General features: G+C 39.7%; 1 protein-coding gene across 1 annotated transcript in view; it reads left to right on the top strand.

Annotated features, from left to right (window-relative positions):
* Positions 1-22,255: 22,255 nt before the first annotated feature.
* The window catches only part of CD36 (CD36 molecule (CD36 blood group)), a 38,017-nt gene continuing 33,753 nt past the window's right edge, over positions 22,256-26,519 (top strand). The window contains exon 1 of the mRNA XM_075024749.1: positions 22,256-22,272. The gene's annotated coding sequence lies outside the window, so the exon portion shown is untranslated. The remainder of the gene's footprint in view (positions 22,273-26,519) is intronic.

Genomic DNA, 26,519 nt, shown 5'->3' with positions numbered 1-26,519 from the left:
TGTAGAACAAGCTTTCTGGACCTGCAAACACTTAAATGACTCCTGAAGTGAGAATACTTTTCTTTGGTTATACAGGAACATTGAGCAGGTGTTTGATTAAACAAGAACTCTGAGCAGACTGAACAGCTGAGGAAAGGAGGAGACATCAAGGTAAGGTGAAGGGGCCATGTAGTCCTCTTTACCACTATTTCATCCAGCCAAGGCTCAGAGTTTTTCTCCATATCAACAGAAGGAAAAAAAATGGAAATAAGTTTATTAGCAAAGGAGATTCAGGGTGGTTATTTGCAATAATATCTGATGATGCATTTCTGTTTAAAAAAATGGCAATTTCCAATAAAAGGAATAACTGATATACAGAAAATATTTGGGAAAATGAGGATAGAAGTGGAAGTAAATTACTATTTGTTGCTAGTTTACAAATTGCTTTTTTAAAAAAAAAAATCTCTACTAATAAATAACAAAAAGTATATGCAAGAAAAAGGAGCATGTCAGGCTACAATAATTCATTGGTATTTCAAGACACTAAGAAAAAAAATAAATAAGGTTTCCACAGGACAGGAATTATTCTTTTTTAGTCCTCAGCAAAGATAAAAGCCCAGGAAGGAAGAACTGAATACAGGAGGCATATTGATGATGGAGTAGAAAGTACTGATAAGAAGACTTTGCTTTCTGCACTCATGGGCTGCAGTCCTGAGCATGATGAGGAAGAAAATCAAACAATAACAATTTGCCAAAAAACTTAAGAGAATTAACACTGAGTTTGGACTGATACCAAAGAAAGAACTTGGGCTGAAAGCTGAAAGCCAACACAGGGCTTTGGAAGTGGCAAAAAGTTAATGGAGCTACCAAAGGTGCAGTCTAGTCTTCTCAGCTTCGGAACTTGCACTGTGCCTACTTATAGGCAGCTGCAGCTAACAGTCCTTTACAGGTGTCGGTGTAGAGTGAAGATGACCTAAAAGGGACTGTCTGCCCAAGTTTACATCTATTTATTAGGCAGACTAGAGACCATTCATGCTGAGCATCTGAGATGTCAAGTGTCTCAAATATCAAGACCATGTAGAAAGGTAGGAAGAAATTGAAGTTTGAATGCCAAAACTATGATTTCACTGAGGCATCAAGATATCTGGTTGGAAAAACTACAGGGCTAGTATATCTATATAGAAAGATGTAGTCTTTCTATGTTATCACAGATTATTTTCTCTACAGACTGTGTATTTTCTGGAAGGGCACTGTATATCTATATCTTTAATGGCCTTCTCCATAGGTAGAACCTGCGGGAATCTTAATTATCCACAAAACTGTTTGAAAATAATAGACCATGACATAGCCCAGCATGTTCTCAGAGTGTGTTGGGAACAAGTTTTTCTTTCAAATAGCTAAGCAAGTAACTAAATGGACAGTACTGTTTACTTCTGTTGAAAACTGTGCTCCCTGAGAACACAGGGAGAAAATGCTATCAGCATAATAACTCCTCAAAACATCATACTGCTCACTCAGCGAGGTCATTGTCTTATTGCTATTCTATTGCTTCAGGAACTTAAAAATGACAAGCAAGGCAATTTAGATCCCTGATATGTGAAAGAAGTCGGAATAGCAGGGTAGACTGAAGACTGTAAAACTGTTTTCCACCAACTCAGGAAACTGCTGGATTTAGTCTTACGGTATAGTATAACAGAAAAACTCTTAATTACCAGATGACAGTCTTACAGGTATAATAACAAACCACTTAAAGGGAAAGAGAGATAAGAATCACAGTAAAAGAGCACTGTAACTGCTTTGGGACCTCTTAAATAACTGGGCAGGGCAACAGTGACATAAGCATGATCACGCATGTGACTTTGGTTTCAAACTGATAGTTAAGGCTTTCTTGGTGATGGCAATTTAAACTCCTCTTGCAGTCATAATTAAATCTACAGTCACCACATCCTGCATGGGTACTCAAATCACATATATAGACACCTCTACACACATGTTTATGAGGAAAATGACTTATAATGGATTAGCATTGAATTAACTTTAGGAGATCTGTAGATGTTCACACAAATCCAAGACTTTTCAGGATCCCAGTGTGCAGCAGACAGGCACGTTTTTGTCTTGGGCAAGGCAACTGTGCTTCTAAGCAAGTAAAGGAGTTTAGCTTCTGGCATTCCAATGTATTCCAGCAGGGCAGTAGGTTGCTAAACATCCTCCTATATGTGACTGTATAAGTAGTTTTGTTCCTCCCTGTGTAGTAATTCAGACCACATAAAGAGTCTCTCCAAATGACACTGGTATGAAAACAGCATAATTCATTTTATTGTCTTTGTCCATCGGTGTCTAATTAGCTGTCGTGCACAAGTGGCAGAGGGGTTTTTTTCTTCTCTGGGTCTACAAATGTTAAATACAACTACTAGCCACCATTATGTACTTTCTGTCATGGCCCACCTGACTGAAAGCCAACACTAGGCATGCCATGATCCCTAAAAGCAATTTCTGCTTGATTTTAAGCTTATATTCTTTTTGCAATTAAGACAGGATGGCTAAATGATCAACTATGAGTGAAGGATTTCCTTGACTGTGTCTGTAAGTAGTTTTGTATGTAAGTGGCCATTCACTGGTGGCTTTCCTGTCACGAGTCTTACTCATGTACGAGCTATCTTTGTGCCTTTTTGGATACTTCCTCTTACAATTTGTTCTTTGTTCATTTACCCTGGAGATCATTTTACTGGAGCAGATTTCCTTATACGTGCTTCTAAAGCTTAACCTAAAATCTGTCTCCTGAGGATCCCCAGCTCCCTATGATGTAGTTGGTACAGCTTCTGTCCTGTGCTTCAAGTCTTTGTGGTATTATAAATCAAATTTGGAAAGTGACAGATAGATTCAGTCTTTTGTAGTGACTTAGGAGAAAGTCTATGTGTCCTGAAAACAGGACTTGGATACAAATTAAGCCATGTTGCATGCTTGCTGTACTTTAAATGTTGTAATTATTATTTTTTAACTTTGGCACTCCAGTCCCATATTTGTTAACAGCACAGGTGAATCACTCAAGTCACCAGTGCACAGGATTTAACTTATTTTGTCTGTTTGTTCTAACAGAAACTATGGGATGATCCATAACCACCCAAAGCATGTTTTAAAACAGGTGCAGAAAAATAACTTACATTGGTTGTGATTTGAAGTAGTTGGGGGGATTAGAAATATGACAGTTTATGTATATGGGTAATAGAAGATAACTAATTATGAAGCAGGAAAGTCTTACGCAGTAGCTATGTCAAGCCAGTCAAGTTCTCTGACCTTCCTCAAAATATGTCTGTTTTGTTTATGAATACCATTCAATTTTATACAAAAATACTTTTGCCTGTCAAGTCAAAGTAGAATCAGTGGCATTGTTGCTGGAGGTAGAAGGTTTTCAGCCTCAGTGGTTATAAAGTGGTCCTTGATTTATGCGACTTTCTTTTTTAAAACTCTCTGGCAGATTGACAAACATCCCAGTCAGTGTATAAAAACAATCCTGTCAAAGCTAACATGTGACTGCTAAAATGCTGGTGTTTATTAGATTACTACCATGAATTCTCAGGTGTAATTTTGAGATAACTGGAAACTTTTAAGTTCATCCCAGAAACGGTTAATAATGATGTGCATTATTATGCTACCTGTAAAGTTTCTGACTGTGAAACTAATTTTAGGGAATGTCAGGAGTGAGCCAGTAAAACTCCTTGTGTGTTACAGCATCATTCCGTCAACTGAATGATGATTGAAGCAGAGGGGTCAAGTGAGACTGGATATTTTACTGAGGTTTGAGTACAAGGGCTCTTCAGGCTGGGCAAAATCCTTCATCTTCATCACTCAGAGCCTTGCAACTCACTTCTGTTCCTTTTTCTTTGCACCTCATGCTTAGTTGTTGGGGTTGTGAAGCTTCCAGAAGATGTTTCTGTCTTGTTTCCCTTCCCTTGTCCATTTGAACACAAGGGAGACGCTCCCAGGCATGAGGTGGGAGAGGAGCGGTGGAGTGCCACTTCGCGCAGAGGCGGCTCGGTGCAGCACAGAGGATTGAGGGCTGCTCTAAATACTGGAGCTAAACCAGGAGGAGGTCTGCAGCTGGTTTTTTGTCAGGATCCTGAAGGCATCAGTAGACCCAGTCCACCCTGTCCTGGGGCCTCCCCCGCCCTGCCCATGGCCCAGGTCCCCATTCCAGCCCAGCCTGGTGCTGTCAGCCCCTGCCCCAGCCCATGGGGAGCTGTTGACCTGCACTGCTGCAAGTTTTTAATTATTTTCTTTGTCTCTCTCGAATCTGCATCCTTTTCATAGCTGAAACTTTATGAAAGAGTCATTGCATCCAAGAGGATTTAGGGATGCCACCTCCTTGGAAATAGTACCACGGGTGATTATTGCATTCTTCCAAGTCTTCCAATGTTAAGCACTGCCTTAGAAAGTGCCAGGTTGCAGGTTGCCATTTCTGTCTTTAGCTGTAGGCATTAGTACAGCTTAGGAAACATGCAAAAGAAAAAACACCCAAACTAAAACAAAACAAAACTGTGGGAGTTTTCACCACTGTCCTCAAAAACAGCTGAATCAGGATTGCAGATTCTGTACTGTTTGCCAAGACGACACTTTGAACGTGGTGAAGGTCCAGAACATGCAGCCTGGGTAGTGTGGAATATTGGTCCACACCCTGCAATTCTGGATTAGGGACCATTGTGTTAATTAAACCATATTTTGTGCAATGTTCTGACTAGGAACATTTATAGGTTTTTTTCTTAATGAATAATTATAGTAAATACTTATTCTTAATTACTGGGATTACACTGCTTTTTTTTTTTTTTGCTTTTTTTTTTTTTTAAACTATTATTAGTATATTTTGTAAGAACAGTTCAGTTCATGCATGCTTTAAGAAAGAAACCTGGATCTTGTGTTCCAGCTCTGTGAAGGAAAAGAAGCAGGTTTCAGCACTGGAGTAAACTACTTGGAAAACTCTAAAAAGGAATAATATGATGAGGCCTTTGTATTGTCAAAAAGATCCTAGTGTCCTTCTCCTTGGTGAAGACACAGAGTAAGACCCCTGGCCTCGTTGCCAATTGTTACAATATTTGATCCTTAAATTCATGCACAGCACTCATTCTCTGGTCTAGTCCCAGTCACTCTGCTTTTTATACCTACATACACATTTATCCCCAGTGCTAGCGTGAGGAAGGAAATTACCCCCAAGAGGATTTGGAGCCTAAATCCAGACATTTCGTGGATTCAGTGAGGTTAAGAGGTTAGTCACTTCAGCTCCCCCCCTGCAGTTTATAGAAAGCAGAAGGGGACTAAAGTCCCAAAGATCTGAATTGCTTTTCCAGCTTCCTGACTTTCTCCAATGAGCAGAGAGGCAAATTAATTTAGCTAAGGTAGGGATGCCTGGGGCACCTTTCACCACTATTTAGACATCACAAGCATCCTAAAAATCTTCATTCACCTAATGCCTCTAAAAGTCTGTTGATACTGCCAAATGCGAAGGGATCAGAACCAAGTGAGGACCGCTGGGGCCAGCTGGCACTGATTGTCCTCTATGCACAGTGCTGGAGCTAGTCGGAGTGGTTCGAAACAGGCAAGGAATTGTTGCCCTGAGAAGTGCTGAACGCTCACACTCACTGTTCAGGCTACCCTTACTTCTCTGTATAGACATACTCCTCTACGGTCTTGGTGCCTGAATTTCTTCTGCCAGAGTGTATATACTCAAAGCTGCTGAGATACAAGGTCGAGTCTTACGCTTGGTGAATCAGGTAGGAGAATACCATCAATACCTGATCCTTTCAGTACCCCCTGAGCAGCATTATGACAGAAGTCCATCTGTTATTCAGAGGTAGGTGGGGAAGTAGGAATTGATTATAGTCTTCAAAGGGGGATGATCTTAACTACAATCCTGCTTAGAAGAAACAACTACCTATGAAGGAGTCCATCTCCATAGCTGAGAGTTCATGGTTAAACATCTTATGTTGAATGAGGCATTTATCTAACCTACACCCCCTTTCCTCTACCTTTCTTGCTTGGATAAGTTCTGCAGCAGTTCCCTTGTCTGTGCTTTGTATGAGGGTCACACAGTTCATGCTAGGAACTACATGAGATGTTAAAAATGAATTTGGAACATTGCAACACTTAAGTGCGTTGTGGACATATCGAGTTGAGCAACTTGCAAATGTCACTCAGGAAAACTGTGGAAAAGCTGGAACTTAATCAGGTCTCCCACAGTACAGGGAAGCCTAATTCCCTGTTCCCTCTCCTCAAAATGTGCTAATTCTGTAGCTTCTTACATACCTCACACTGGCAAGGTCTTCCTTCTTTAGTGCTTCTTCCCGTCCTTGACCCTTCAGATGCCTGTTTGATATTTCGGGGATCAGATTAAGAATCAAAATATTGGGCACCAGGGAGCTCAAAGGCAAGAAGATGGCAAGTGGGAGAAGACATTCTAATGGGAAAAGTCCAGAGGATATTTTGCATAGCCAGGGTGTGAAAGAGCTTCTGGTGATCCTGTCACCACATTTCATTATTAATGTCCATGCTACATTTATAGCATCCTTTTCATCAGGGACTGATATAGCAGGCAGTTATCTTGGCCAGAAATCCTGTGATCCTTTTCGGGAATTAAAACCAAGGGAAGCATGTCTATGTGAACTCAGAGTGATTCACTGAGGACAGTGAAAATAAGTAACAAAACATGATACCGGTTAGGAGGCAAAGAGGACGAGGGGATTACTACTGCAATACAAAAGTGAATAAGGAAAATATTAGGAAAACACGCTGTTGTGCAGAAAAGTAATAAGAATTACTTTGGAGAAAGCCAGATTTCTTTCTAGAAAGAATCCTAAAAACTGAGGGGATGATAGGTAAAGACAATATGGATGGCTGTTAGTAAGAGAAAACTAATAGCGGGGTACAGAAAGAGAACTATTAGTTGTAGAGAAGAAGGATCTATTTTAAATAAAATAAAAGTTCTTTTGACTTTTAAAAGGTTAAATAATAGTCAAAAAGAGAACAACAAGTCAGAAAATATGTTGATGGGGATTATTTGTGAATATTAATGGCTCATTTGGCTACCAGTGTATTTCCTGAATACTTCACTCATTTTTGTAGGATTTTTCTCTTCCCCTTCTAAGAAAATCTAAATAGGAAATAAAATTTAAAATTCATCACAAAAGCCACACTGTTAGAGCCTTGAGACTCTTGACTAATTGTATTTGTAAGTCCCTCTGAAAAAAACCCCTGTAACAGTGAAAAACTTCACTCTACTATTAAGCATCCCATGGGGCTCTGTTTTGTAATTCAGAATCAAATGAGATATTAAAAGAAGTAGCATACTGAAATTTCACTCAGCTGTGTTCATGAAGAAACTCTTTGTGACTCCTTTAATTAATCCACTCAGTTTGAATACACCTGTCACAGTCTCTAGGGGTGGATATTCCTTATCCACAACATACATGAAAAGAGGTATACCTACACAACAAATAAACACTGGAGTGCCAAACAGCTAGCAGCAATCAGAACATCTGCATACAAGACCTACCCTGCCAGATATTTGTTTCTCATAATTTTCTTTACTCAAACCACTCTTCAGACTGCCCCAAAGTGAAATGAGTTGAAATGACAGAAGGATACCTGCAAAAGAAAAAAGTTCTCTGCAGTGCAACAAGTCAGCAAAAGAGACCAAAAAAAAAACAAAACATAAAGGTCATCTTGCTATCAACTTTCTCTTGTGTACCCCTAGGACTGCTGCTCTGTTCTGCTGAACTGTGATATTTTACTCATCATAGCTGGCAGAGGATCATAACTGAGAAACAGAAAACTCATTTTACTCAGTTTAATTTCAGGGGCCAGGATTGAATCAGTCAGATGTAAAGTCAGACTCCTTGATATTACATGAAATACCTGATTTTAATAAAGATGTAAGACAAAAAAAAAGAGATCAAACTAAAAGTCCATCTAGCCTAGTATGCTGAACACTACCTAAATAGGAAATGATTACAGAACAGTATGAGAGAAAATTTCTCTTGAGTAATCCCCCAGCCTATAGCAGGCTGTAGCTTACTGACAAAAAGCTTTTTGTACTAAATAGCTTTAAATAGATTTTTTTTCAAGAATCCTTTTCTGTTACTTTCTGAACTGAAGTAAATTAATAGCAGCAAGTAATTCTATAGCATGACTGTGTAAAGGCACACCTCCTTTTATTTTGTATCTGATTTTGCCTCTTTTTGGTTTGGTTTGGGTTTTTGTTGTTGTTTTTGGTTTGGTTTAGTTTGGTTTTATTCCACTCTAAGGGGTAATAGATTTCATTCCTGTATTGGAAGAAAGAACATTTCACTTTTATCATGCTACTTGCAGAACTCTGTCATGTCTTACCTCAGCAGTGTCTCTTTCAGCATAAAGAATTCAATACAGTTCCCAACATTACATTTGCTATTCTGACTATTATTCAGAGAACATTCTCATGGAACTGCCTATTCTGTCCAAAATCTCTCATCACTCAGATTTCTGACTGATAACAGCTCAGAATTCCAGCAATATTAGGACTGTTTTCTTCTATGTACATCGCTTCACTTACATTTTCAGAAAAAAATTATTGCATAGTTGTTTAATGTCATAAGACTTTTCTGCGATTCTTCACACTCAGCTTTCATCTTTCCTGCCTGAATAAGTTTTTATTAGCCCTATATTTGTCAATTCATTATTCCTCCTCTTTGCCTAATGTTTAAAATTTCGCTGACCTCCATGTTTCCTAGCACAAATCTCTGGGGAATTCCCCTGCTGATCTCCCAGCTTTGTTATAATCATTAAAAACCCTGATTACTTCCTCTTGCCATCTGTTGCCTATCTTTTGTGCAGTTCTTCTTCATTCATTTAAGGATTTTCCTTCTCATGCTTTGCCATTTTGGGTTTCTTCAGGAACATTTGATGGATGATTGTGTTGAACAATTTTTTCAAACTGAAGTGACTGCATACACAGGATTTCCCGTGTCCACTTTTGCTCACTTCTCCAAAGAAACTTCTGAGGCATGACTTCCCTTGACAAAGGGGAGGCCTTTATTAACTCTTCCCTGGTATTTATCTATTTCCTTGAGTTATGTTAGAACAGAGTTCACATAACCACCCAGCTTCAAATTAACAAAAAACTTTCTGACTACTAAGACTGCTATCAGACTACTGGGTTAGATACTTGCATATGGACCTGGAAGACTGAAAATTCAAAAATATGGTCAGCCTTCTAAAGAAAATTCAAACCATTTAACAATTGAAATAAAGTTCCTCTCAAGTTCAGCTACTTAAAGTTTAGGTAAGAAGCTAAGAACAAGAAACATAAGTAGTCCCAGAGGCAGTTCTTCATATTCTGACATAGGACTGGGTTATAAATGAAATTTTGATGTTTCAGGCTGCAGAACAGGCTGTAGGAGGGGGATTCATTACTCTGGCATATATACTCCTTAGTGAATGGGATGAAGCTAAGCCTGGGTGCCAGGTGGTTGTGCTCTTGGCAAAAGTACTTTCCTTTTGTGTAGGAGTCTGGTGGTTAAGGGTGTCATGTTAGAGACTGGAGATCAAAGTTCAGATTCTTTCTCAGCCTGTCCCATTTCACCCCTTTGCTGTCCAAAACACCACACTGTGGAACAGCAGAGAGGAAGCTGGGACTTAACCGTCATCCAGCCAAGTCAAAATATTCCGGAGACAAGAATCCAAGATTTTAGAATAACTGTGAAGAAGTTCACCTTGGCAGAAGAAGACATGGCTACTAACAGGAGATGACTGCCTATTTTTACCGCCTTATCAAACCTTTCCCAGTTTTGCATTGCTGTGAGTTTCCTTCCCTCTTAAGTTTTCTGTGCAGCCCTTCCCTTTCAGATCTCTGCTCATAGCAGCTGTCTTCTTTGGCTGTAAAACCACTCTGCTTATGTGTAGAGGTTGAGAATTCTTCTATTCTTTTGATAGGAGTTTCATTAAGGTCCAAGCTTGTGTGTCTAGGTTACTTTAATAGCGGTGAAGTGCAGTAATTTCTAGTTGAATTTGTTATATCTTGCTTTGTAGCTGGGCCTGTCCTCTGCACCTTTTCCTCCTTCCTTCCTCCCTTCTACCCGCCTGTCTGGACTGCTGCCCAGCAGCATTTACTACGGCTGAACTGTGCCCTGCATTGCCAGTGGTGCTGGTGCACTTTCCCAGGTTATTACTCATCTCCACCAAGGAACCTGGCAGACATCACCAACCAGAAGGGCTCTGCCTAGTGATTCTAACTGCAGCTCTAAAGTTATGATTTGTTTCTTCTGCATGCTTTCAGTTGTTGAAAAATTATTATAATCATTGTATCTCGCTGATTTAAAGTAGAACAATATTATCTTAATCCTCTACCTGTATAATTTGGACTGAATTCTAAACAATGGATTAATCCTCTACTGTTTTGATTTATTTCTAAGACCAGAGCTATAAAAAATAGATGTTCCGGAGCTTTTGTGCACTACATTTTTAACATCTTCCACTCCACATAAAGCAGAATAAGATAAAAGCTCTTTACAGTGACATGGAATACTGTAGGATAACACCGACCTGTCCTGCTTCAGATAGGGAATTTTTCTGTTAATCATTTGTGACCATGTTTTCACAGAGTACGTTTCAATTCTGAGAGACATTGAATGCTTTTTATTGTATCATTTCTCAGACAACTCCTGTTGCCAGAGAGGATTTCAAGACTTTGCCTTACAACTGATCTTTTAAATAAACCAGGGGAGGATTTGTTTAAGTGTATTAATTTGATATTCCGACTGAATTGGAGAAATCCCAACCAGTTACTCACTGGGCTAGGTGTTGGACTTACTATTGTGGATTGAAGCTTCTGCCCCAACAAAAAATAAGGTATTTTCCTACACACAAGGGACACAAGGACATATTGGTCTATTTCTCAAAAGGTGATTGCATTTATTGCACCAGATTTGGTCTATACAAACAGGGCTTATGGGCTTACTTGGATTTTGGTTTTTTTAAATTAGCATAGAAATTGCAACTTAGACACCCCAAATAATAATTTTATATTCAGCAATTGCCCACAGCTCTTGCTGAAGTAAAAAACCACTAGCTTCTCTTTACCGATCACACCTGAATGCAGAACAGACTCTTCAACCATAGGTCATGTAACTGAGATTTGAGCTTTCTTCAACCATAAGTAAAGTACAGAGGACAGCAAAATGCCACTTCTCACCTCCACCTCCCGTCTGCTTAACTCATACATATTCAGAGGTGACCCCAGCTGCAGATAAACAAAACTTGAACGTGTTGGAGCACCAATTAGCATTAACTCTTCACAATGGCTATGAGAGAGAAAGAATCTATTAACTCATTTTTTGTTCCTGTCTGCTCAGCCTCACTTACTCCAGTGGTTTCTTCATCACAGCTATCAGGAAAGCAGTCATTTAAAGCAGATGTGTTAAAGTGGGAGGGAAGGAAGGTCGGGATTTGCAGTCATCAGTCAGAGCTGTCAGCTCAGCCCAACTTTTCTATTTAGTTGAAGGTATGAGTTGGGATGTGAGGAGAAATGGTTTACACAATGTGGAAACCTTGGAGCGTAATAACATATTTAATGCTGTTGAGAAGTTCAGACAAGCCTTATTTTAATTAAACAAACACTACAGGAGAGTTTGAAAATGGTAATGATGACAGCGGCATGTCATGAAAAACAGATACTCCTGGAAGCTCTCTTGACATGACAAAATGAATATAACTTCAAAATCCTGTTCATTCCCTTGTCCCCTAGCAAAACACCAGGATTTACAATGAAAATATGCACGTATCTATTTATCACACATGGATGCAAACTAATATTTCAAGACAGTTGCAAATGTATTGTCATCAAAATTAGTATGAACTGCCTTGTAACAACACAACTATGAATAGACTTGCTTAATTAAAGTATAAGTAAATACTTCTTGAAAGCAGTTTTATTCCTGTTAGAAGGGCTTTTTCCACATACAAACACAGCCTACACTGAAGATGTTTGATTTCAGCTACTGCGTTTATAGGTTTGTTTTTCCATCAAGACTTCAGCTGCTGTTGAATTATTCTTTTTAAATAGGACTATGTTAAATCACCTATGTGGCTTGAAGTAATTACTGATTTAGGCAGCAATTGTAAACGACAGAATTTCTAATTGCTGGATGGATGACAAGATGCTAGAAATAGGCAGTGCACAAAAAAACAATTAAGAAATCCTCATTCACATTGGATCTCATCTTAATGACTGAGACAAGGTCAGGCCTGTCTGCTTGATGATTAAGGGCTGTCTTCCTTGTTTTGTTCACGTACTTCTCCGTGCAGAGAAACCCTGTGACATTGGGCAGTCAACAACAGAACATCTTCCTCATAAGCAATGTTTTTAAATTGGACTTAATTCGCTTGCTTTTAATCAGAGCATTTTAAAAGAATAACTGGTTTCTTAGATGCTATTGAAATAGTTGCAAACTCCATAACATTTTCTTACTTTTTCAGTTAGATTATTGCCAGAAAATCACTGCAAGGTTACAAGAATCAGAAATGCTAATCCATCAAAACAAGGTTGTTTCTAGAACATTTATTATAACAATTTCCTGCATTTGTGTGATTAGAAATCTGTAGGAAAAGGAGTGCATTTTCAAGGACATTAAAAAGTGGTTTCCAAAAGTCTTCTGAGTTAAAAAAAGAAAAATAAATTCAAACACGGAACCCCACACTGAAATGTAACAGATCTTCAGTGAAACCAAAGGAGGGAATCTGCCTTTCCCGGCACTTTATGGAAGTCTGTAATAATGTATTTAAAGTAAGCATATATGCTTTATTTAAGAACTACTAAGACTGCACTGACTCTTGTAATTTCTTTTTCATTTCTTTACAAACAAACTGTAAAGGTCAGATTCCTTTCTGTCTACAGTTCTCAAATTATTACCTCTCTGCTAGAGTTACAGAAAAGAGAAAATCTAGCTTAAAATGATGATTTGCTCTGAAGAATTATGTAATTATAATATATTCCAATATTTAAAATATAGTCACTAGAGTTACCCCAAACGATGATAACCTTTTGCAAAAATTGGAAATTTTCAACACACCCAAGCCCACCACCTGCCCCAGGAATAGTTAACCTTGCTAGAATCAGGAGACTGGTTTCACTGTTTTTTGGTTTTTTCTTTTCCAGTGTTTTGCTATAGCTATAATAGCTAGAAACTTTTTTCAGAAATGAAAGGCGAGATATTAATACTAATGCTTGGCTCTAGGACTAGGAGTTTAATCATGCCAAACATTGTAAGATTCACAGTAAAATGATGAGCCTATTGGGTGTTGCTGATTTCATAAAAGTCAAAGTTACCTGAAGTATTTCTGTTGGCTTATTGTTTCATGTGTCCACCATGTGTGGTTTTTTTTCCTTTTTTCCTTGCTGTATTGGGTTTACATGGCAAGGTTTTGGTAGCTGGGGGGTGGAAGCTGCAGGAGTGGCTTCTGTGAGAAGCTGCTAGAAGCTTCCCCCATGTCCGACACAGCCAATGCCAGCCGGCTCCAAGACCGACCCACCGCTGGCCAAGGCCAAGCTCATCAGCGATGGTGGTAGTGCCTCTGGGAGAACAGATTTAAGAAGGGGAAAAAAAAAGCTGTGCAACAGCTGTGAGAGAGAGAGGTGAGAACATGTGAGAGCAACAGCCCCGCAGACCCCCAGGTCAGTGCAGAAGGAGGGGGAGGAGGTGCTCCAGGCGCCAGAGCAGAGATTCCCCTGCAGCCTGTGGGGAAGACCCTGGTGAGGCAGGCTGTCCCCCTGCAGAACAGGGAGGTCCACGGGGGAGATCTACACCTGCAGCCTGGGGAGAGAGGACCCCACGCCAGAGCAGGTGGGTGCCCGAAGGAGGCTGTGACCCCGTGGGAAGCCCGCGCTGGAGCAGGATCCTGGCAGGACCTGTGGCCCCGCGGGGGACCCATGCTGGAGCAGTCTGTGCCTGAAGGACTGCAGCCCGGGGAAGGGACCCACGCTGGAGCAGTTCATGGAGGACTGTCTCCCATGGGAGGGACCCCAAAATGGAGCAGGGTAAGAGTGTAAGAAGGAAGGAGTGGTAGAGATGAAGTGCTATGAATGGACCACAACCCCCATTCCCCATCCCCCTGCACCGCTTGGGCGGAGGAGGTAGAAGGGTTGGGAGTGAAGTTGAGCCTGGGAAGAAGGTGGGGGGGAAGTTGGTTTTAGAGTTGGTTTTATTTCTCGTTATCCTACTCTGTTTAATTGGCAGTAAATTAAATTAACTTCCCTAAGATGAGTCTGTTTTGCCCGTGACAATAATTAGTATGTGATCTCCATGTCCTTATCTCAACCCGTGAGCTTTTAATTGTAATTTTTTCCCCTGTCTAGTTGAGGGGAGGGAGTGATAGAGCAGCTTGGTGGGCACCTGGCAGCCAGCCAAGGTCAACCCACCACACTTGCTTAGTTTTTTATTTTCTTTGTTATTTTTAGTATCTCTTTTGAATATTTACTTTTCTCCTAATTTCCTTCTACAACATAGCCACGCTTGAGGATTGTTAGTCTATTTGCTGTCAGGTCCCTTGAGGCTGTTCAGATAGTACTTCTTATGTCTCATTCTCCCTTATTAACATCAGAGTTTCCTTTACCCTTTTACATACTCTTTGGAGTTGAAAATTGCCTCCCAGCTTTCCTACAATTAGGTATTGTTTATACGTGTCTGGAACAAGATGATTACAAATGAAAAGAGAAGCCAAGTATCTTTGGGCTACTGGCCTCTGAATAGTCATTCCTGGCACTTGTTTAAGTATGATTTGTGCAACGTCAAGATCTGTCTCAATCCCAATATGTTTCTTGCTCTTGACTTCTTAATTTCTGGCATCGCTGCTATTCTTCCCACAATTACTGCCAGAGCCATTAGAGAGCCAAAGCGGACGTGTGGTTCCAAGTCCTCACAAAGTGCAAGAAGCATTCTTGTGACATTTTGTTCAGTATCATCCTAATTTAACAAAGATCAGTGTCCGTTACAGCTGCCCAGTAGGGAAGATAGTCTTTGAGCACAAGATACAGACATTTTCATTCTTCACACCAGATTCTGCATTCTGACCCTGATAATAATGCAAATATTAGAGGATTTTAAATGCAAGTTGTTTTCTGGGCTTCTCATTAGTTAGGAAGTCTGTATATTCCATAAAGAAAAAGATCGTTTAGCTGTTTAACATTGCAAATATTGAAATAAAAGAATGTTTATTCAAGATATAAATAGATCAAATTCTTAAGCTGGTCACTTCCCAGGGTACCGCTGCCTCAAAGAAGCAAGAACAGTCCAGGCATTCGTGTACCTTGTTAAAGGAGCCTTTATTTTAGAAATGTAACAACCAGATGGGTGAAACTTACAGCTTATATATAAAAGCTTGAAAGATAAAAGTTGTAAATAGTAAATTCACATATTAACACATTAATGTTAATGGTATCCTCTGATGATATACCAGTGGCCTGTTTTTTTTAAAATAATGTATTTTGAGTGGCTTTATTTGTTTAGAGTATGTCTTCTACTGAGTTTAGCTTCAGACACAAAAGCTGGGGGGGCTGGGCATGAGCTATTCAATGAGATCCCTACAAAAAAATTAGTTTTCTTGAATTTGATGTTGCTTTCTCATTTTTGGGAGAAAAAAAAAAAAGTAAGATCCAGTTCCAGCAGCCTGTTGCCTGAATTGTGATATCATGCCTTCTTTCACTTAGCAGCGTACATGACTTGCGCTTGCTAAAGTAGAAAGTAACTGCTTGTCAGTCCTTTGTAAAGCCTATGGCTTTGCATGCTGCCCCTTCGTATGCCCTTGAAGATATATTTTATAAGTCAAGAACTCCCAGACGGAGATGTTCCAAGAAAGGATGTGCTGAAACACACATGGGATATACTGGAAATCAGTGCTCATTCAAAAGATGTACGGTATACTCAACCTTACATTTTCATCAAATGGTGTTTTACAGATATGGCACTTGTGTTTGGAAAATACAAATGAGAGGTCAAAGAAATGAAAGCTAATTAAAGTCTGCTGAGATGAAAAACAAATGTTAAGAATCTTTCCAGTAGGAGAGGAACTAAGCACTGCGAGTGTCCTACTGGGAACACTCCAGCTGACTCTGATGGGGAAAATTCTGGGCTATACGGCTAAAAAACTGATAGAAAGTCTTTTCACTTCTGTTTTAAGAGATAGCAGAGGACTATCCACTTGAGCAGTCTAGAACTGAGATATATATTTTTTGATGATTAAAACCAATTCTTATTTGGTAAGATTGAAATAATCTAAACCGACAACTTTATTTTTCACTGTATAGACATTGTATAAACAAATGCACCACTTCCATTTCTTTAAGTAACCAGCAATTTTTTATTTTAAAAGTTTTTTGGCAACGTTACTCTCTCTGTTTTGGGGAACATGGTAATTTCAGCTAAAAGGGATCTGATTTTCCAAAGGACAAATAGCAGTCTTCATAAATCAGCTATGTAAATTTGTGACTTCTGACAATAACATTTTTAGGATTCATGTACATTAGAATATTGCAGTGTTTCGTTTATGGAAAGAAAGGAGAGATACTGATTTTGGCCATGCCAAGACTCAGAGAACATACATGGAAATAAATGGGCTTTATCTCTGAAAAACTGAACACCACCACAGAATTTCTGATTATCCACTGCCTTATATTTATGTAACATCATTACTTCGCTGATGTAAATTCTTTTGGATTCCTGTGATTTGTCACTTGGTCTGGCTTCTATTTCTGAATGGCTCCAAATATATCCAGACTCAGTCAGAGAAGAGGACAATTGCTGTCACCAATTCTGGACATGTAAGCAGCAGGCCTAGGCAACTGGTCTAGGAAAAAATCCTACTTGAACATTTTGCTTTGAGGCACAGGAATTTCCAGTCTCACTGCCTAGACTCAGCACCAATACCAGCTCTGCAGCTGCAGAGCCTGCAGGGATTTGCTGTGGACACTCAATTACCTGAGTAAATCTGGCAGGGATGGGTTGTCATTAAACAAGGAGCTACGCCACTTTGTAGTTTCTAAATTCAGACCAACTTTTAAATCTTGAACATGCGTAGAAAGTATTAACATTGTATAAATTTCTCTTTAAATTTTTATTCCTGACTTTAGAGACTTTTAGGCTCTCTATTAAAAAAAAGCAGGTAGAAAACTACTTTCAAGGGCTCTGAATTTTTATAAACTCTAAGAAAGTCCATTTCTCATGTCAGAGACCGAGCCACTGAACTCTTTGGGAACTATTTTGGTTTTCCATTAAAAGAAAAAAATCTTCCTATCCTACTGTTGTACTTGCAGTGTCAATTACTCGTGCAATGTACAGCAAAGACAAGCTCAGTGCTGTTGTAGTTTCTGAACAGAAGTGCAGCATACTGCAATATGTCCCATCTTTTCTTGTTAAGCCATACAGAAAGACATAGGTGTTAAATATTTGTCAGTGTAATACTTTTTCATTAATATCACTCAGCATTGCATGGTGTGTCTAGATTAGTGTGCTCCTTGCTAAACCTTAATATTGAACTAATTTATATCTTAACATCTAATTAATTAAGAGCCATAATTATTTAATTCATGTGATGGCTCCTTTATGTGCCTCTAATACTGCTTGAAGAAAACCCCTGATTGGGATTCCATCAGCACTTCATGAAGCTTAGGATTCATGCATTGCAAGCATAGAGTGTTTGACAAGTTCTAATTGTTAATTAATTTTGTATTAAATTAATTTTTACTAATTACAATATGGTGGAATAAAGAATATAAGAATAAATGAGAATAAAACCCAATGAATCAGATAGACTAGGACAATTTCATGTTGTGATTATTTAATAAAGAGTCATACGAGCACGTTGAACTGTGATGAAATTCACCCTGAACAAAACCCAGGAACAATGCCCGTAGGCTGTTTAAATTCAAGTTATGTCACTGTATCAAGTCTCGCTAACTACAGTCACTTTTTCAGGATTCAACTCTCCCCATTACAAGTAAATCCCAGAATCAGATAAAACTGAATTACAAAATGAGGATGAGATCAGGTGAGATAAAGCTTATATTATCATTTCTGCTCCCTACTAATGCCTCATGAAGTTGAATACAGGTTATTTCTATAATCCTGAAAATTGTTCCAGATCTTTGGAGTGCATCTTTGCATGCCTTTTTGTGGGTATTATATTGAATAATACTCCTTTTTTTTTGCTTAGGGAAAAAGGGGGAACTTAATCTCAGTGGGAAATATTCTGAGCTAAATTTTTGCAGACCAGTAGGCACTGTAGGGGACTGTGCTGAATTGCTGACTCACATCACTGCTGCCTCAATATCCTGCTGTTGTAGGGGAGAATGTGAGGGACTGTGCTGAATTGCTGACTCACGGTGCTGCTGCCCCAATACCCTGCTGTTGTAGGGCAGTACGCACAAGACACCCCCCAAGAAACCACCACACCCGCGCCTGCCGAGCTGTGCTTGCCCCATAGGGTAATGAGCTCTGTGGAAATGGGTGGACTTTTCCGAAAAATTGTGGGGACTGAGCCAATAAGAGAACTGCGTGCTCCCCTCTCACGGACGGAAGACCTGAACATGGAAAACATCGGAAGGACTGTGACACCTGGCTCTGAAGGAGAGACACCTGACTGGCAGCAGAGGAACCCGACCCTCCGTCACCAGCATCGGAACCGACTCAGCAGGACGTTGCTGGCTTCGTGGTGGTGGTAACTAGTCTTGCCATCTCTCTTCCGTTTGCTTGCTTAGGTCTGCCTCTTTTTCTCCTTCCTCACTCTGTTCTATCGCAGCTATTGGTTATTGTAGGAAATAAAAGTTGTAAGGTTGTACAGCATCTGACCTCGTTTGTGTCTTAATCTCGCTCTCGGGATCATTTAACAACCCTCCCCGATATTGGATCGGGACAGGCACTCATTGCAGGTAGCTCATAAGAGCTACTTTTAATTTACCATATAGTAAGGGTGAGAGGACTCAAGTCCTAGAAAAGCATATTTTTCTCTGTAGACAATGAAGGGATTCTGGGTAGACATTCAGATGTCTACAATGTGGACAGCTAAATGTGGAAAAATGATTCCTACCCAGAATGGCAGTTCATTTCTTTTGCTCCACAATATGCATATTGATTCAGAATGCAGTAAAGATTTTTCAGAAAAAAAAATGCTACGGTCTGCTGCATGATTTTTGTTGGTTCGTGTTGGTTTGTTTTGGTTTTTTTTTTTTTTAATTAAGATCTGTTAACTTTTAGTCCTGAAAAAATTTACTGAAGTTCACATGCAGGAAACAATGCACTAGCTCAGTTCTCCTAGGATGCTTGAGGGCTGCACATCACCTTCACAACAGGGAACAACAACATGAAGATTTCCTGCAGTAAAGTGGAGGATGTCACTCGTATAGTTAAAGACAGGTTTATGCTGGATTTAGATGCTTAGAGTTGTAAGATCCAAACAAGATACGTTTTCCGGTGATCCAGAAAGATCTGGAAGTGAAATCAGGTGATGTGTTGAGTCAACACATTTGCATTAGGTCTATACTTTGGAAGCTGGTCTTGTCCCTTCTATAGAATGTGCGCTGGGCACATGCCCGGTGCCTAATGTGAATTAAACATGAAGTATCAAAATGGTATTTAGATGAGGCATAGTTCTAAAAGTGGGAACCTGATCATGGATTAATTTCATCATAAGAAAAGGAAGGCTTCATAGAAATACAGTAGCCACATTAAAGAGGGCTGTAACACCTCACAAAGCACTTCAGTTGAAGCAATACACTAAGTGTGGCAGTGTGCCAGAGAAATAGGTCTGTATTCCTGCCCCATTCTGCAGGTGAGGAACCTGAATGGTATGAAAAGTATGGCTTGGTTCAGGCTGTGCGGGGAATCATAACACAATTCCAAAGGTCTGTGTAGGCACAAATCCTCCCAGCCACACACATTTCAGTAAGACACACACGGAAGTTTCCAAGGAAAAGGTGGTATTTTTCAGGGTGTTTGCATGACGGAAAATGGCAATAGGCAAGGTTGCAAGAGGGTAAAGAGCTTAGCTACACACTAAGTTTCAGGGGACATTCTTTGAAATTGAAACAAGGCACCTGCATGTGTTCATGTGTACATGCAAGCAGGTATAAATGTTTAAATATTTCTTGGATCAAAAATGGAATGTTATTGCCCTTAGAGAAGAGGGCCTTCACATTTTACTTGGGTGTAGGAAAGTAAAATATCCATAAGAAAATATGTTCTCTTGTTTGCTATCCAAGAAAAGACAAGACCCTCTCACAAGCCTCACCAATTCATGGGGCAGCATATGCCTGTCATGCCAAGATGAAGATTCTTCTCATTACATGGAGATGAAGAATCAAGATCCTGGGATCTGATGTCTCCAAATGGCAAAGAAGTTGTCTTTTACTAGGTTTTTCATAAGCCAAATGGATTAAAGCTGTGTGCCAGGAAAGCTGTTGGGAGGCCATGAAAATTCACCTCCACTGCAGTTATTTCTGTCTGTTATAAGGAGATTCGTACACATTACTTGAATGTGCATACAGATGCTATTTAGGCATGTGTACATTAGAATCACAGACACATTAAAACCATAGACAGAGGCATGGTAGGTAAACTGACAAATATCAGCTGACAGAAGTCCACGGTGTTAGATCAAATACTGTCATGCTCCCTTGGGTACATGGACTTTGGAAAATACAATGTTCAATAAGACCTAGAATGTGTAACTGTTGTTAAAACAGTTCTCACACACAGAAGTACAGTGGAAAAAAACTTCCCTATTACAGGAACGTGCAATGCTGAGATGAGCTTTTCAGTCTGCACATGCAAGACTTTTAGAGGAACTGTTCTGATGTGGTCAAAATTTATCCTCTGAGAGGAGGTGGGCAGACAGCCTGACAGCAAGGCTTAGGGAGAGGAGGAGAAGTCCCTGTTAGAATGTGGCAGCTGAGAAAAGGAATTGTGAAAGAAAGACTGGCAAAAAACTAACTAGAAAACCACTAACAGAGCAGAGTGCAGCGTGGAAGAAGTGGTTGCAAGAAGCTGAGTGTTTCTATGTCTGTAATCCTGTGGCTGTTACTACCCAGAAAGTCTTGGGAGTGTCCTGCTGAATCCTCTCCAATACCATTTTGGGAACCTGATAAGTGACTATTGTTACTTTTTGCCTAAATCGGAGAAGCCTGAGTATAATTATAGGGAGGGTGTGTACTCCGCCACAAACATGCCTGGGTGTTTCATGTTGTGATGGCACGTTTACAATTCTGTAATCTTTATCCTATGTAATTTTAAGGATTGTTTTTAAACGCTAAACACTAACGAGTGCCCTGACTTCTCAAAGCATGAGAAAGAGGTGAAGGATACATCCTATTTCCTTTCTAGCTGTTGCGGGGTGGAAGGAAGGGCACAGCACTGGTTTTGGTAGCCCAATAAGCCTGCTCGACCACTGAACCTGTCTGACCCTGCAGTCAAAGAAGTTCCCAGCCTCATCTCAGATCCTCTCAGTTCTGGTGCGGGTAAGTCAAGGATGAGGTTTACTTTTCCCTACCTGGCACGTCTGCTTCTTTGTGTATGGGTGAAGCTGTTCAATATTCATTTTCTCAGGAGTGGGAGGACTTCAAAAAGAGCGCTGAATGTCAGCTGGGCAGGGAAAAGGTAATGGGCAGGAGTACCATGGGCTTTGCTGTTCTGAGGCTTTAGGAGGGAACACAAAGAAGAACACATTATAGGATTAAGGTACCAAACTTAATTATTATTTATAATTAACCTTTTCAGGTAAGACTCTTCTGTGTATCAGCACTGATAAATCTGGTTGAAATCAGCTTTTTGATTAACTGATAACACAAGAAGGTTATATACCAGGACTTCAGGCAGAGGGAGAAGAAGGAAAGTAGGAGAAGAAAGAAAAAAGTATCATGGGAGATTTTGAGAAATATAAATGCTAATAGTAGGGGACAAGAACAGAATTGGTGCGAAGCTGTAAATTCTGGAAGTGGGGAAAAAAACTAGAAGATAATTCAATGGGGGAGGAGACAGACCGGAGGAGATGCTTGATGGAGGAGTGACTGCTGAGATGATAGGGTGGAAGGTAGGAGAGACAGAGAGCTGGAGGAGGGAGGAGATTGTTGGGTAAGGGAACAGGAGTAAAAGGAAGCACATGTAGAAAGGAAGGCAGAAGGGAAGTCTGGCAACAAGCTGGAGGCTCCAGATGTGAAAGCCACACAGGAAGCAAACAATGGGACTCCAAGAAAACCAAAGGTAGAACAACAGCACTTACATAAGAGGACAGGTCAGAAAATATCCAGATTAATGGAAATTTAAGGAATATTTTTGTTTCCTTCCTTTGCCTGCTAGCTTCATTTTCTGTCTAACTTTAGAGGTGGAGAAACTGCATAGAAAGCCGGGCAAAGAGGCTTATGCCATGGGATGTCTCTTGAGTTAGTACATGTGTGCTGTAGCTTTATAGCTCCTGTCATACTGACTCACCTCGGGGTCCTGTTAACCTCTGGGACAGCTTTTATCTTAACTATGAAAGGCCTTGGCAGACAGGCTGCTCACTGATGCTATTTGCTGTAAACTGGAAGGAGGTGCCTCAATCTGCTGGTCAAATAAAAAAAATAATACAGTGCTTAAAACTCTAATAGTTTTTTAAAAGTATTTAAAGCAGTTCATCACTGCTACGATAAAAAGATCTAGCAAAGATCCAAATGGACAGGCAGAGGAAGTAAGAACACTGTCACTTGGCTCAGATGTTCATTTAGACAACAAAATTCTGAATCAAAGCCTGTGGAGATCATTAGGAAGAGTCCCATGAATTTGAACAGCTGTATTCACAGCTGTGAGCCCTCATTCTGACCTGTCTCTGTACTTTGTGTAAATAAGTATAATAAGCCCAAATATGAAGAGTTATCTCTAGTATGAAACTCCTTACCTGGCTTCCCGCGTGTTGTGAGGATTAACTGGGATTAGACTGTGTTTGCAAAGAGTTATTGCAAAGGGCAAGTTCAGTTAAGCTTGTTCTGGGTCGGCAACAGGGACCTGATACATTGCCTCCAAGTGCTGGGCTGTTGCAGAGGGTAAAGAGATCAGAGGCAGAGTCTGGGTTGGAAGGATTTCTTACTGCTGGTCTTTCTTGCAAAGTGCAAGTGTGAAAGAGTATTACCTTTGGCTCAGAGGTCTTGTAATTCCTTATCACTTGAGGCAGTTTAGCTACCAAGGTGTTTAAACGTCTGTGCAACATTCTATTTCTCTTCGTGGCTGATGAAATACCAAGTGACTCGTAGGGCACTGGGCAGCCAGGGTTGCTACTGGGTTGTTACAGCAACTTGGTTTTCCTGTGAATAAGAAATTAACTTAGCAGGCTCTTCTGCAACTCTCCAGATCCTGGTGGCAAAAGCAGTGAGAACAGCTCTCCCTCCATACAGGTACGTGACCCTGCTCCTGGACTCAATGTAGTTTCTCAGCACACAGCTGGACATTGTATTCGTTTCTACTACTGCATCCCATTGCTAACAAATGCTCTTACATGCCAGAATTATTAAAAGCAAAGACAGGTATGCCATTCAGCCCCTATTTCTTGGCTGTTTATAACTCTAAGAAGAGACCATTCACTGAAATTTAGGAAGTAAATATACTGATAATCAAATTATTTCACTTGCATATTAGTATCTTGATAATATTTAATATTTGCTAATATTTCACTGTACATTGCAATTAAAAATGAGTGTATTCATGTTTTAAACTGTAACAAGTGTATAGAATCATTTGTCTGTAAATTATTATCTTATATATAAAGGTCTATTATATAAAGGATTATATACATTTATTATCAAAACTAAATATGAATGAAGAGAAACATCAAGTGTATAGCTGATCATAAAATGCATATAGTTTATAAGTGTGTTATAAACAAACATCTGAAAATACTGTAGTAATTATTAATTATAGGAAAAAGCATATATGTGTATTTCTGTGTAGATTTAAAATTGTAATTCATGTCCAGTGAAGATGCTGATGTAACATATATTAAATTACTTTTTATACGGAAGTCCTGAGATCAACTCAATAAATATAGCATAGTTGTATAAATACTAATAACTTGTGCTAGTGATCTGATTCAATACCTGATCCAACTGATACAATAACTATGATATTAATTCAATGATTTTTTTTTAACTTGGCAAAAATGTCCTATTCATAAAAAGTGTGTAGTCTGTAGCTGTCTATTTTGGGGGGATTTTTTTCTGTCCTCAAGTGAGACTTCAGAAGCATTTATGTAATTGGCACAACCAGGAAGATGATCAGAAATATAGGGTTTTTTCAGTTAAATTATTTTATTTTGGAGCTGCTTTTTGTGTAACTGATAGTTATATACATATTCCTGTAATGTGGTTTTATCTGAAAGGATACTGCCTTATCTTAGCATCAGAAAATTACATGATCTGATATGTTCAGGTTATCTATTAGTTTCCTACTTCATTTACTGCTAGTGCACAGAAATCACTGCTAGTACTTTTTCAACTGCTCTGTTTTTCATAGTTGTTAATGTTTCTTAATATGCAATAATGCTACACAACTTTTCCTAATCTCTTTAGATCTTCAGCTGCTGCCAAGGTATCTCTTGTGGCAAGGGTGATTTTATTTTTCAGTTTTGGTGGGTTTTTGTGTGTGCACAATCTATGTTTTATACTTTCATTGTAGTAATTAGGTATCTATCTTCTCAAGAGAAATATGAAAAAAGGAAAAAATTCCTTTTTTGCCATGCACACAAGAGTAGCACATTAGCACTTAGAGTAAAGAAGAGAAAAGGCATCCTTTGGTATAAGAAAATTTGTATGATAAAGTTTTTTCATAATAAAATAGTTTAAATAAAACCTTGCTCACCAGATCCATAAGGAAAGGCTATAAAAGGTGAAAAATTCCACGGCAGTTGGTGCACATTTTCTTGAAACTGTCTGAGTATTGCTTCCTCACCCAGACTGGTAGGCAAGACCCACATGGTCTGCACCTCTGCTGCCAGCTGGAGGGGAAAATCTGCTTTTCTGAGAGCATTTCTATTAAGTCTGTGCCGCCACTGCCGTAGTTTCTGGATTTCCTCTCGAGGGAGAAAGCTTAATCAGAAAGGGCTTTGGCCTGTATTAATTCTCCAGATGATTTCCTATGTTGCCCTTTCTTTTGGTAGAAAACATATGTCGTGCTGGCAGAGGCCTGGATCCCCTGGTACTGTCCCAACCACTGATTCTGATTCTCGAAGTGGGGCTGGGCAACTGTCCTATGCCATGCAGTTGGTTAAGTAAAGCTTTCTTCTTGTGCTGGCCTGATGAAGAGCAGGGTATTTTCTGGCAGTAGGCTTATGGTGTGGCTTTTATACCTCGTGTCTGAGGCTGAACTGAAATCCCGGGGAAGATCTTCTGCATGTTGCTCAGACCAAGGACATGTCTCCAAGTCTGGAACATGTGAACTGAAAGAAAAAGATGCCAAAAGTTAATCTTAAACTTACGTCTTCATTGATCAGAAAAATCCCCTGTACCTATGTTGTTCTTACTTATTACACAGACAAAATTATGGTGTAGCTGGTAGGCAAAAGCTAACCATAAGGACTACCCAGTCATTCATCAAAGCCACTGCCATTGTCTGGGATGATTCATTATGGTGACTATTTCTCAACCAGGTATTGCACCAGTGAAGGAGTTTTGAATTTCCCCATTATTCTGTGACTCCTGAGCCAAGGAGAAGAGTTTTGCAAGAAGTGGAATATATCCAAGTAGGGACAAGATTTATTAAATTTCTCTTGACTTTCAAAAGTCATCTGCTTTCAAAATTTTTCTTCCCTACCATTGGAACCTCCTCTCTGTGCCCTCCTTACGTTTCAGTGAGAAACGTCTCGAGCATTAATAGACTGACCCAGTCCTTTAGGTAACAGATTTTTATAGCTCTTTGCTGCTTCAGACTCACTTAGAAGCCTCAGTTATTATATTACAGTTTCTGTATTGGGTTCAGTTCTGCGAAGTTCCTTCCTATCTACGTTCTGAGTGACTCTCACGTGAACCCACAGGAGTGGAAGAATCAAAGTCCGCTCTATCCCTGCCTCTCTTGTGCTTTCTTCACCCGATTCCTCTGCTAAAATCACTTGAAAATAAATTTTAAAAGTGATTTTGAGGACTGAGAAAGGCAGCGGTTTATGCATGCCACAATCAGTGAAGAAAAGCTCAGAATTTATATTTTCTGGGAAAAAAAAATGAATCGAAGCAGCTGCTGGGTCTTCCATCACCCATCTTTCCCTTAAAGAACCTAGTTACAGTTTGACAGAGAAACTCATCACTGGCAGGAGCCAAATATATCACGCTGTTTCCACTGTACTGCTGCCAAGTTGGTTTGAGCCAATGGTATTTTAGGATGTTTTCCGTATCATCAGAACATGCTGAGAATCACAAGGGACTGCACCTTAGGTCCTAACACTTCACAGAGCTGGGAAAACTACAGCTGGGACTCTTTAGTGGGTAATGAAGGAGGTACACAGCAGTTTGGAATGAGTCT

The sequence above is a fragment of the Buteo buteo genome, chromosome 4 (assembly GCF_964188355.1).
Source record: "Buteo buteo chromosome 4, bButBut1.hap1.1, whole genome shotgun sequence".
In the NCBI taxonomy this organism is placed as follows: Eukaryota; Metazoa; Chordata; class Aves; order Accipitriformes; family Accipitridae; genus Buteo; species Buteo buteo.
This window is presented reverse-complemented; position numbering and strand designations above follow the sequence as displayed.